Source organism: Perca flavescens, chromosome 6 (assembly GCF_004354835.1).
Source record: "Perca flavescens isolate YP-PL-M2 chromosome 6, PFLA_1.0, whole genome shotgun sequence".
NCBI lineage: Eukaryota > Metazoa > Chordata > Actinopteri > Perciformes > Percidae > Perca > Perca flavescens.
The window spans coordinates 8,153,334-8,168,020 of NC_041336.1; positions in this window are offsets into that span (position 1 = coordinate 8,153,334).

The window sequence follows — 14,687 nt, forward strand, 5'->3', positions numbered from 1 at the left end:
AACAGGCAGCAGTTTGACTGTAAACCTGAAAACTTGACAGCTTTGGAGACCCTTTGGATGTTAATGAAGACACAACAACCCAGAAGAAAATGTGACATTCCTGGAGTCCACCTATTTCCCCTCCCCCCCCTTTTTCTGGCAAATAACAGTACATAATTGTTCCAGTTTAGTTTACCGGTTTCCAAGATTGTAGAGCATCTGTAGCCTAGCTCTAGCCTAAAATCCTTTACTGTAAAGTAACAAACACTAAGGCTTTCTGCGTGGATATTTATAGCTATAGTGTGAAGTGATATAAATTATATGTCAGGTGTGTCATCATTATGTAATGTGTTATGCATTGTGTGTCAGGTGTGGACCCCAGGGCCATCAGCTAATGGGAGCCTTTAAATAAACAAATTAACAGTCGTAAAATACTGTGGAGACACAAATCCCTCAAAGGAACTGCAGGAGAAACATTTCTTCGTAACAATATGGATCAATGAAGTATTCCTAAAATCTCCCCGTAATCAGTCAAAGAATGCAACAAGTCCTCCAAACCCAACACAGTCTCACGGCAGTTCGTGAAATGGTCACGTTATTTAAATATTATTTTTTGGGGCTTTTCCCTTTATTAGTAGTAGTGACAGTGGATAGACATTAAAGTGGGAGAGAGAGATGGGGGATGACATGCAGCAAAGGGCAGCAGGTGCGAACACTCTTACTGGGTGAGCTAGAGGCCTCCCCAATGGTCACGTTTTTTAATCTATTGATTCGTGTACACGGACACATTTATGTCGTTTTTTTTCGTGGTGGTCAGCACGTTATTTTAACCAGTGTATTTCAAATGGGAAGCATCTTTCGTGATCACAGCACGACTACGGTAGCTAGTAGTATGAAATGCCGGTAATCCGCACAGGGAGGTTGGTTGGGGTGGTGGATGGGTCAAACAACACAGGACTTTCACCCCAGAGACCGGGGATCGTGTCCAGCGTGGCATTTCGTTACCCCGTCGTTCTTTTACTAAACCCAACTGCCCCGTTGTTGTCGCGCAACCCCCAGAGACTGTGGATCGTGTCCCGGCGTGTGACGTGTCCTTTCCCTGTTCTTCTTTTCCTAAACCCAACCTCCGTATAGATGCTTCCCATTATAAAAAAAACTACTTAAACGTGTCTGTGTACACAAATAAATAGATTAAAAATAATGTGACCATTTCACAAACTGCCGTGAGACCGTGTTGCTAAACTATACAATGATATCAGTCGTTTATTCCTACCCTCTAATACGACCCACAGGAGCGTTTCATAAATTAGCTCCCCGAGCGGTGGCAGGATATATGACCTTATATCTAAACCAGTGAAGGTAACGGTCATGGTTTAAAACACATAGTTAACGTTGTGAAACGGTCACAGTTTGGTTACATTTAGGCACCAACACTAAGGAAAAAAAGATCACGATTTGGGTTTAAATCAAATGCTACTTCACTCTGGTTATGCCTGCTTTGATTCCTTCATAACTAGTATGGCCACTAGAGGGCAACACCACTATAAACGTAAAAAATAGGTTATAATTCGTATTTGAACAACTGACTTATGTGGCCGTTTTGGGGGGAGGACAGTCTCAAAAAATGGCTGGGAACACAAAACAACACAAATTAAGAATGGTTGTGTTTACAGTTGATACTTAGTATGTTTCATTGCTAATACTTTGATATCTTTACTCAAGCGTACAATTGGGGATTATATCCCCAAATTACTTTGAGCTGGGAAATCATTTTAGGGAATAGGTGGAACTATTTGCCACTTAAGAGAATATATCTTATTTCTTTCCATTAATGGAAAATTCTGTTTTTATCTGAACAACTTTGGTCTTATTTTTGTCGTTTTTGGCCACTTTTCTTTATATCATTCACCAAGTTAATTTCTAAGATCTAGGGGTCTCATTTATAAAACTGTGCATAGGATCCTAAAAAAAAATAAAAAATAAAATGGCTTACGGCAAAAAAAATTCAGATTTATAAAACCGTGCTTACGCACATCCCGCCCTGTACACACCCATTTTTAACCATAAATAGTCAATGCAAAGCACCTCATGAATGCTAATAAGTATGTTAATGACCCTGGCAGTTGTTCTTTACGCCGAATCATGACGACTGGCGGAGAAAAAGTAAAAAACTTCTCAGATGTTCAGGAATTGCTGCAAATTGAATTATAATTTCGGCCTATTCTCGCAGTGTAGGGAAACCTGATGTGTAGACTACCTATATTAATAATATTGTCTAAAAGGACAGACATTACGGCACTCAGGGACAGCTTCAATATACCAGACCTAGATTTAACAGAACTATATATTATATCCAAACAAGCCTTGGTGATAAAGTTGATTGATAAAAAAAAAACACTTAGCTGTCTGCCATTTCCCTCTGGAAAAACCCAAACAGCCAGTTGGTCAAGGCCACACCCCCACCCTCCACCTTGCCCCCCATCTCTCCTCCTCAATAGCATTTAAAGCTACAGACACAGAAATGGCACATCCTAAGGAAAGCTCTTCGTGGGACTGGCTCTAGTGGCTGTAATTCTGCACCAAGGCTGAATTTCAGGAAAGAGACTTTAGATACAGTATTAGGGGACCACTAAGGCCTATATAAATCATCCAAAAAGCAGCATGTCATAGGACCTTTAAAACACATCCAGAGTTCTGGAGACGTGCAAATAATAATAACATGGGTGGCAAAATCCCCAAGCTGTCAGCGCTAAGGGGATTTTATTTTCATTTTTTTATGCTCCACACTGAGTGAGTGCTGGCATGGTTCCAGGACAGTACATTACTATCACAGCTTGAAGGGAGAGATAGGTAGATATGTGTGGGTCAGCCAAATCTCTGGATTTAACAACAGCTGAGTACAATAAAGATGAGTAGTCCCCGACTCTGCATTAGAGGTGAGGAGTACCCTCTTCTTCCTTTCACACAGATTCACAAATAAACACTTATGTATAAACACGAGACTGTCCTCTCACGGACTTAAACATAACCAAACGATCCATATCATGGTATGGTTGGAAGACTTGTTAATAAACAGGCATATGCACACTGCCTGCGCTTATTAATGATGCTTCCAAATAAAAAGAAAATCACTTAAATTCTTGGTTTTAAAACCAGAATGGCCCTGGAGAAAATCCGTCATGCTTCTCAGTTCAGTTCAACGCAGTTCAGTCATCCTGGACATTAATTATCATTTCAAACCAGGATCATCATGGTAATACAGACAGATATCACTTGTTTTGAATGTAAAGTGAATGAGCTGACAGTGTGGTCCATCAGTGCAGTTCTGATTGACGATGCCGGAAAATGAAATGGAAAAAATCGATCAGAACAAAGTGACTACTTCTCATCATCGTTCCCCCGCTGGACTGACCTTATCTCTCCCGTCAGAACAACAGAGACGCGTAACATGGACCTCACATTGTACACACACACACACACACACACACACACACACACACACACACACACACACACACACACACACACACACACACACACACACACACACACACACACACACACACATTTTTACTATTTTTACTATTAGTACTTATGAGGACTATCTGGTAGAGAGTGAGGACTATCTGGTACACAGTGTTCTCAGACCAGTTCTAATGGGAAAAGTATCTCTTCTAAAAGCCTACGCTGGAAGCCTGCCATTACAGAGACAGATTAGACCCACAGGTTATATAAATTGTAAATTTCTATTTTTATTAGGGCTGTCAATCGATTAAAAAAAAATTAACTAATTAATTGCACAATTTGCTGTAATTAATCGCGATTAATTGCTTTTTTAAATTGAGACTGAAGCTTGTAATAATGGATATTTAAATGCTAAATCACTTAACTTTGCAAATATGAAGAAAAAAACAAACAAGGAAAGGTTCTGCTAAGTTCAGAATGTTTAATATCTTTCAGAACAACAGCAGCAACAATTTGGCTTATTTAGTCCTGCTGAAGGCTGCTGGAAACGGCTAGAAACTGTCCAACTTGAGAGCAGATTTTTGTCACCGTCCCCGGCTGCTGTCGCCTGCTCTCGTCTACTTTACAGGCGAGGCGCAGTTCATCTCCAACGAGCCAAGAGTTCAGTTCATCTCCAACGAGCCGAGAGTTTAGTCGGCAGCAGGGCAGTCAGGACTCACCCGGAAATGGCGAGCGGAATGAGGTGACTAGTCTCAAAATCTGACAAAAATCTTCTAAACTGACCTTTGTTGAGCTGAAATGAAGACAGATTCAGCAACTGCACGGCCTATTTCTCGCTTAAAATGTTTTCAGAAACATGTTTCAGTGAACTATTTTAGTACAATATGAGATCGTATTCTGAACGGCCGCCATGACAGTCTGGCTCTCAATATCCGGAGAAAACAAACCCATGTGACGCGTTCGTCCAATCAGCTGCCGGTTTTCATTACTTGGGCAACAATACAGAGTAGCGCCGCCTGCTGTTATGTAGACGTATTACGTTTCTCAGCCGCCACATGAAGTAAACAAACACAGCTGCGTTAATTTTGTTAATTTTTTTTAACGAGTTAAATATAAAAAAATGAACGCGTTAATTTTGACAGCCCTAATTTTTATATGTATGATTCTTTTGAAGTACTTGTTTTTTTTATTTTCTATTACTGCAGTTGTTGTGCACCAAGGCACTTTCTATCCTTAAAGGTATTCATTTTCTTGCACTTGATTGTACAAACGAGAAGAGACAGAAGTATTTGTGTGAAGTAGGGCTGGCTCTTAAATGGTGATAATTTGAGTGAAGAAGCCAAGGAGTTGACTCCCATTTTGTCAGTCGAATCACTGCCCTTTGTTTTCATTTTACACAGAGTAAGGCAGGATAAAAGCATACAGTAGCTGGCTGTAAACTTTTACAAACCAAGTATTGGCTCAAAGCTACCTAATTATAAAACTAACTGTGATGGAAAGAGAGGGCAACGCAGGGCAGTGCGTCGCAGAGCACCACAATGTCTCCATTCACAGCTCTGATGCTCTTCACTCCAGTGCTGATGATCCACTGCTAAATGTTAGTGAATTTTCGGCTGACACCAGCCAATCAGGAGGGACACCCTGTAGTGTGGTAGGATTTAAAACTAAACAATGACCCAGAAGCACACCTTCTTTGACTTTGTGGATAACTGATGTTTCCATATCACATATGATGAACATAGGCATTGATTACTGATGTGTTGACTTGAGTCGTCTCTGAATATCCTGATCCGGGAACAGTTGTCAGAAACAGTCCTCCGTCCCATCAGACAAGTTTAGGGGAAGATGATTTCAGACACTGCGTGATGATCCAACAAGCACAATCCCAATTCTAACCATAACTTGCAGTTCATGCAAATGGTATTGTAAAATTTCAAGCCAATAGGAATACTTGGAATTGATGGTGGTGGTAAATATTCATGAAAAAGGACAAGTTTGTACATAGATTTAGATAATGAACAACTAAACACGTTACACACTGGACCGTTAAAGAACCAGACAAAATTCATCCACTTTACAAAAAATGTCCTCATTGTTCAAAAATGTCAAGCAGCAAAAGCAAAACACTAAATGACTTTACTTGCCCTTCATACATACAGTACAATCTTAGTTGCACTTATTGTATCTCACTGGACTCCAAACTAGATAAATAAGGTTTTTTGGACAAACTTTTGGAACTTGCTGTTGCAAAGCGTTGCTGCTGTTCTCCCATATATAGTTGAATGGACACACTGATCTCTAAATGAAATAAAATTTCAGGAAACGTGAATATTTTTTTAAAAACATTTAAAATGTTATTTGCAGTAAAAGCCTTTTGGTACATTGTGGTGTTCTTAAACATCACTGCTCTGGTGGGTTTTTGTCACAGCTGCGTTGGTTTTCAGCACCAACACACCCCCCAAATGGGAGCAAACATACCTCAAAGGCTGTGGTCGAACTATTCAAGCATTCAACTGTTGCAAACGGGTGCAGTAACATTTTTACAGTGAATGCATCCCAGCCTAAAATGCAAAGTCACCCATCCAAAGATACCTCCCCCTTGGATTAAAGCATGTGTGCCTGTCAGAGCTCCATTCCTGAGTACCAGGAACAGACGAGGACACCTAAAAAAGGCAAACAGAGCGAGGTGAGAGCAGACATCCAAAACCGAGGCTATCTGTACTTCACTTTGACAACTTCAAAACTCTTGATGTTCCTAAAAGTTGTTTTCATCAGGACAGACTGTTCCAAACAATAGAAGGATTTTTGGAGAGACTATACTCACCAGAAAAATGTCAGTCATTTGTTCAAATACTTGAAATTACCTATAGCGTATATATGGCCATACAGACAGATATCACTTGTTCAAACTGTGAAGTTGAAGAGCTGACAGTGTTGTCCATCAGTGCAGCTCTGATCGCAAGCTGGAAACTGGTAGGTAGGAAGGTAGAAGTTTGTACTAGCAAATTAACTAGAAGTTAAGCAATATATGGTATAGCCTATTTTTCTTTTACAATGCAAAAAATGTTTTTTAATTACTATTTTATTTTTGTTTTAATGATATTGTTTTAAACTGTTTAACTGAGTATTAATCAGTACAAATATGTCATAGTTATCAGTGTCACCTGAAGAGTTGAGGTGACAAAATTGGTCAGTTGGTTCATCCATTTCTCCAACATATTTCCAGATTTATTACAAGAAATATCCAAATCCAATGGTTAGTCTCACAAGAAATTAATTTCTTGCTAAATCTCTTGCTTCATGCAAAGGATGAACCTTATCCATTTCTGACACTCTATGACCTGTCCAGAAGCACCACCCTCTGGACAACCTTTACAGTTTTAGACCAATTACTGGTATGGCACTAAGGATGCTTTCACACCTATAGTTTGGAAGACTCGATGGGTGATATGGGGGTGAGGTTGTAACAAGTTGCATTTTTTTGTCAAACGCACCAAACATTGTGAACAAACATAGACGACCGGCCATGTGTACTCAAAATAAGTTATGGATTTGAAAGTATCATCCCTTATTTAAGTTTGTAAATTGTGTGCAAGGTTGAAATTGCAGGCTGGTAAAGGCACTGTTTTTGGTTCACTTCCTGTACATATTTGGGTCGGATCGCGTTATCACCTAAAGTGAACTGAACTCTAGTGCACTTGGAAGCCAACCGAGACCCCCGTTTTCAAGCAGACCAGAGATGGGTTGTTTGGTCTGCACCAGAGTTTGAATGAGCTTTCGCGCCACCTCAAACGAACCAAATTATCTGAAGAAATGCTACAAGGTTCGGTTGAAATGGACCAAACAGCCCAGGTGTGAAAGCAACCTAAGATTAGCAAAAACTGGAAAATATTGTTCTTCCATTTATAACTTTCATAGTATGGAGTTTAATAAATAATGCAGTCTTTTGGGGAACCAGCATGAACATTTGGGATTGAGCAAAACACCTGCCAGAAAAAGATCTGGGAAGTTTACTTCATTTTTGCAACATATTCTTACCTTGAACACAGCTGTAGAGAAGACATTCAGTAGCTTTATGAAAAGTTTATGCAATCATGGATTTTCCTCGCACACTGAAATTGTTTTCTCGGACCGTGAACAGATTTTCAGGATGGTTTGAGTTCTGCATTTTGGCTCCCAGTAGGCGACGCATGATCGGGGCTCAACCTCACTTTCCAATTTAATTAATCCTCATTCGCCTGTGGTTCTCTGATTAGAGCGGGGCAGCCTTGCGCCTCCTCTTTTCCCTGAAGCAGAACATTGAGCATCTGCCAGGCAGGAAGCTGCTTTTGACGGACAACAGGACAGAGGCTGCGGTTGCTGCACAGGAAGGTGCAAAGGGTTATTTACTTTTACAACAGTCAGCACATAGCAATGGTAAATTAGGTGTTGTTGAGGTAGCCTTCACAAACTAGCAACTGTCTAGAAAAGATCTAAACAATAAAAAACAGTAAAAGCAAGATTCCACAATTTAATAAATCAGACTTATTTTTAGATATACGCCCTGAATTCTTTAACTTTTTAGAAGCAGGAAGACCTGGAGAAAACAGGTTCCTCATCAATAGTTGTACATAGAAAGGACAGTGTAGCCCCGAAGCTAAACTGACAATCTGCATATGAAACTGCATTAGTCAGGGTTTTGGGAGGACAGTAGTACATTCTGTAAATTTTGGAGTGGATTAATTAGATTTGGTCCCTTAGGAGATGTCAGCACTTGCCTGAATTAAACAATTGGAAACTGGAGCCAATTAGAAACAAGGAATGATGAAGCCTGACCTCTGGCCCCCAGGAGGAGTGTTGAAATCCTAAAGCTTATCAGCAGCACAGGCAAAGACAAGACAAGTGATTGGTCGATAGAGAGCTGTTTACTTTAAACCTTCTCACCTGCCTAGGGAAACCATATTTCTAAAATCAGCTGTTAAATTGTATCAGTCCCTTGGCCTTACAATATACCTAGGAACCTAATTTGTTTCCATCCCCAACCCTTTAAATGAGTGTAATTTGTAGAAAGCAGTTTCTGCATGATTAGGCAGAGACGTGACCAGATTCTCCACAGCATGTGGCCACTTTGCAAGAAGAAAATCAACAGCTGACATCCATCTTGTCCATATCCGTGTGAGGAGAATAATTTGCGGGTTGGTTACCTCTGAGTGCCCTCTTCTGTTTTACTTTCTGTTTGTGAGATTTCTGTGTGTGAAAAACAGAAAACTTTCAATTTAATTTCTGCCCAATTTGATGATACAAACTAGGGAATGGTAATTACATTTGGATTTATCATATTTGGTGTTCGTATTTAAAGTTGCATTAATCAAGAGTTTTTTTAGCATTCTTTAGCTAATTGTTTTGAGGGTTGGAGCTTAAGATCAACAATACAAAATTGTTTGGAGTGGGGGAGGGAGCAGTGGTATGAGTGCAATCAGAGTGATGTGACAGTGTCAGGTTATGATGTCCACACTGTACACCTGCATCAATATGATCGGACGTTACAAGCCAAACAGCTTGTGTATAAGCCAATGATTGTTAAGCATACTGAAAACTGCCACTGCCAATCAGCCAATACGTCTCTTCAAAAATTACGTTCCCATACAACCAAACAGCATTCTCTATTATATTTCTAGTGAAAACGTATATTTTCACGATTACACATTCTCCTACCAACGACAGGAGTTGTGAAACGATAGTAGTTTTAAACTCGTGGCTAACATTGTGATTTAAAACAAAACTGCTTGGTTAGGTTACGTGTTTGGTACATGACAAAAGTACGTACGTTAATTAAGTTAACATTGCGTACGTAAGTTAAAATAAGTCAATGTTGACCTCTCTAAGACTTTCAACGTGGACTTTGATTAGAAACTCGTGATATGTCAAAAACAAATATAATCTGGGACAAAATATGTTTCCCTCAAAGTATTTGAGAATGCAGTTTAGTTGTGTGGGAATGTAATTTTTAGGAGACGGGGCCGCTTCAGGTCAATGCCTGAACTAACTAACTAACTTAATTTTTCAGCTTGTTCTGCTGCCATTAGTGGTTCAAAAAACAAGTTCCTTCCCGAGGCGATTTGGCAGCACGTAGACAATTGTGATTGGTTTAAAGAAATGCCAATAAACCAGAGCACATTTTTCTCCTATCCAGGAATGTCCTCCGCAGCGCTGTGGAGATAGGTCTGGCAATGCAAGACTAGATTGATATAGACTGTTTAAATCTTAAATATATTCAAGTCAAATGGCAGGTTCTAATGATGTCTGACTGGTATGGTTTTAATTTAATAAATAAATCTAAATCAGCAAAGCATCACTGGATTCTGCCCAGCATGCACCTCATCACAGTGAGCCAATAGGATGTGCTTCAGGGTGGGGGAGGAGGAGAGAAAAGAGGGCTTCTCAAGTACCCATCCTTTTGTAATGGCTGCCAGTGACATCTGGTCATCCTGCTGCCATCCACAAGCCGGGCCTGTTCTTAGAGCCTTGAATATTATGCAGGGATTAGTTCTTTTTTTAGCAGTGTCTCCTGTTATATCTTTGCAATGAGAGAGAGAGAAAACAAACAACAGTCAGCACCTTTCCTTGAACCAAGATGGGGATAAGGAAGAAATGTAAGGGCTATTTTTGGAAATTAAACTGAGAAAAAACAAGCAACAAATTGTGAGCAGGAAGGCATAATTTTTTCAGAGGTTGAGTCGTTAAGGTTGGCGGTTATTTTTTTAATCCGATTTTTATTGTTTTTCTATTAAACATTTTCCAACATGGCTCTTCTTCTAAGCCTTGAAGCTCCTGACACATAAACCTCGGTAAGCCCACTGATGTAAATCTCTGTCTTTATGAATGGACTATCAACAGGATTCAACGCTCGCACTAATACTATTTCACAGACCAAAGCATACAAGTACAAATAGACCTTTTAGCCTTTAAATCCATGTTGAGGTCTCAGCTGTTGCCTCCTCTAATGAGAGCCTAGCTAATGCTGAGTGCTCAAGTATTCTTAAGGGTTAAAATATTGGCACCACTATAAAGAGAGTGTCATTTAAGCTACAAGCCTTGAGCTCATTTAATTTTCAAGTGTCAGCAGTTTCTGCATAACCCTCATCTAAAAATATGAATTAAAGGAGAGAATCATGAGGCGTTTTTAAAATCTCACGGCGACGACTAATCCCCGAAGACCGAACTTGAAGACGCATCAGCACGTGACATTTAAGTTAACAATTAAGTAAACATTGCATACGTAAGTTAAAATAAGTCAATGTTGACCTCCCTAAGACTTTCAACATGGACTTTGATTAGAAACTTATTTGTGATATGTCAAAAACAAACGTAATCAACCAGATCAACCAACGGAGAAATTATGAATGTGTGCCGGCAGCTTGCGTTTGTGAATTGAGCTTTAATTTCAGTGTGCGTGATATGGGGGGTTTTCTCTCTCTGCTTACAATAAATACTAATCCCATAAACATTGCAGCACAACACATCAACTGAAGGCACAGATGCACAGCGATCAGGCCATATAAATAGATTAGTTGTCGGGAATTATGATTGTCTTTGTTTTGCTGCTAGTTTCTGATTCCTTGATAATTTTCACACACACACACACACACACGATTATGTCATGTAGGTTATGTCATTGCAAAAAACTCTTCCCTACATTGGTTCCCTACATGTGTATCACACCTAATTGACAGGTGACAAAAATGTGGATGCTATTATCACATTTATTTATTCACATACTTATAAAAAGATGATCTCTGCTTATTTAGAGTCAATTACATAAAAATGAAGCATATCTAAAATATAATGAATTTTACAGCTGAAAGTGAAGCATTCTGCCAACTCTGAAAATATGATTGCCATGTTAAAAGTAAATGTCATTAGTGCATATAATTATTAGATGAAAAGAGGTCTAGACATTCACAGACCTCAGATACAACAAGTGTTTATTCCTGCCCTCTAATAAGACCCAGCAATGGTTTCATAAATTAACGCCCCTAGATGTGACTGGAAATACGACACAGGAGTGTTTTCATATCTAACGGTCAAGGTTTTACTTTACCTTAGGTTTTATTTTATTTTGTAAAAACAGTTGCAGTTTGGTTAAGTTTAGGAACCAAAACTAAATAAAAAAAGATTGCAGTATGGGTTGAAAACATGATTACTTTACTTTTGGTTACACACGTTTCATAGAACGTGATGTAGTTCCGTATAGTACAAAAAAAATGGGACTCAAACCCTCGAATTTCTGACAAGGCTATCGGCATGAAAATTTTCACCAGATGTTAGTAACAACCCAAGTAATCCACACATACAAAGATATCAAAACAAATAAGTCCATAAAATAAGTTGTGTGTAATAAAGTGAAATGACACAGGGAAAAAGTATTGATCACACTGACACCTCCTGTATGAAGTCGCTAGTTGTAACTAGTCGCACACATTGCTCAGATGTGATTTTTGACCATTCTTTCACACAAACTATCTTCAAATCTTGAAAGTTCCGGGGGCATATTCTATGAACATCTTCTTTCCAGAGGTTTTCAATTGGATTCAAGTCTGGTGATTCACTGTGCCATTCTAACAGCTTGATTTTCTTTCTCTGAAACCAATTGAGAGATTCCTTGGCTGTGTGTTTGGGATCATTGTCTTGCTGAAATGTCCACCCTCGTTTCATCTTCAGCATCCTGGTGGATGGCAGCAGATTCTTATCAAGAATGTCACGGTACATTTCTCCATTCAGCCTTCCTTCAATTATATAAAGTCCGCCAGTGCCAGATGCTGAAAAACAGCCCCACACCATGATGCTCCTACCTCCAAACTTCACTGTTGGTGTGGTGTTTTTAGGGTGATGTGCAGTGCCATTTCTCCTCCAAACATGGTGTATGCTGTGACAGCCAAAGAGTTTGATTTTGGTCTCATCTGAGCAGATTATATTCTCCCAGTATGTCATTGGCTTGTCCAGATGTTGTGTAGCAAACTTTAAGCAAGCTTCCACATGCCTTTTCTTGAGCAGTGGTATCTTGTGTGGTGTGCGTGCATAGAGGCCATGGCGGTTGAGTGCATTACTAATTGTTGTCTTTGAAACAACTGTACCTGCTTCTTCCAGGTCTTTCTGAAGATCTCTATGAGTGGTCCTTGGTTCTTCGACAACTCTAAGTATTCTATGGATTCCTCTGTCAGAAATCTTGCGAGGAGCACCTGGTCGTGGCCGGTTAATGGTGAAATAATATTCTTTTCACTTCCGGATAATGGCCCCAACAGCACTCACTGGAACTTTCAGAAGTTTAGCTATTCATCTGTAACCAATGCCATCCGTATGTTTTTCTACAATAAGCTTGCGAAGGTCTTGGAACAGCTCTTTGCTTTTACCCATCATGAAATGCTTCTTGAGTGACACCTTGGTAATAAGAAACCTGTTTATAGGCCATCAATTAGGACTAATCCAGCTGATATTAATTTCCACTAATAGGGGGCAGGATTGCTTCCTAAATACTGACAGATTTTAGCTGGTTTATTGGCTTCCCATGCCTTTTTACACCCATTTTCTTCATGTGTTCAATATTTATTCCCACTATCATTCCACTTTAATACACATAACTTTTGTCATGGACATACATGTTTTGATTTCTTTCAAAAAAGTTTTGTTACTGACATCTGGTGAAAATTTCCTTCCAATAGCCCTATCGGAAATATATTTACTGGGGAAAATGTTGATGCGTTCAATACTTATTTTCCCTGCTCTATGTTAAACTGGTTATAAACCCAGGGACTCAAGTTTCATTAAAACCAAAGATTATTTGTTCTGGGAGATGGGTCAATCCTAAATGGTATGGATAAGCTCATAAGAAGCTGGGGAGCATGCATTTCAATACCAAATGTTATGCAATATCTTGCTCTGGAACTAAATAACAGATAATAGGCGGTCCAAATAAATATGTGGTGCTCATTGAGTTTGCATACAACAATGCTAGCTCTGCATCCCTGCTGCACCAGTGCTGCATGTTTTTTCCATGCTATTATATGTGACTATTTGCAGTCTCCTACAAAATTACATTCCCATACAACTAAACTGCATTCTCAAATACATTTCGAGAGAAACGCATTTTGTTCCGAATTATGTTTGTTTTTGACATATCACAGATATGTTTTAACGTACGTATGTAAGTTAACTTATGTAGGGTACTTAATGTTAATCTTATACGTAACATACTTAACTTACTGTACGTCACACACTTAACTTACGTAAGTAACAAACATAACTTTAACCACAAACTGCGACCGCCATTTGCCGCTGTTGCTTGTACAAGGTAGCCTGGAAATCCAGACTCAAATCCGAAAGATTAAGGGTCTGGCATTGAGAAATGAAAAAGGCCCAACTCGAGGGGCGGCACCAAGCATGCATTTGAAAATCTCACTGCACGCAATTGGATAACGACCAATCACAACAATACACGGGGTGACATATCCCAGAGCCCCATACGCTTAGCTACCAGCGGAGCTAACTGGTAGATTAAACTGTTGTCATCTGTTTAGCTCGCCTCTGGCCCGCCTATATCAGATATACCGATGTGATTGGTGCAGCTCAGCTACAAGGGCATAGTTAATGAGCATCATTACTCGATGCCAGAGTGACTCACTGAGCAAATTCAAATTGTGCTCTCGCAAGAACTCTGGATTTCCGGAGTAGGTACAAGGACCTGTTAAAAGAAACATAATCTGGGAGAATATAAATTTCCCTCTAAATGCAGTTTAGTTGTATGAGAACGCAATTTTTTAGGAGACAGGGCTGATATAAGAAGGCACTACATCGAGCATAAATATACACGGACAATCAAATAAAATAATAATAGGGAGTGATTTCCATCACAGCCTTGATTTAACAATTTCCTCATTATGTTTCAGTTGGCAAACAATTTCAAATTCAGCAGATGTGAAGCAAGAATAGATCTCATTTGAATTTAAGTATAGTATTCAATGTCCTTTGACTTCTGGTTTGGTCTCCACCAATTCCTGCAAAAAAAAAACATCAGGCTCCTGCGAAAAAACACCAGACTCCATCTAGATGTTCCACTTGTGCACTAGTGCACAGTGGGTTAATCTGAGCTTTTTGCTGAAAGCAACTGCCTTCTGCTGCTGATAATGGTGCTTGATGAGAGCAGTACAAATGAACCATAAAGTACATGTATCAAACAATGAGCTTAAAGAGGCTAAAAAGCTCTGTAG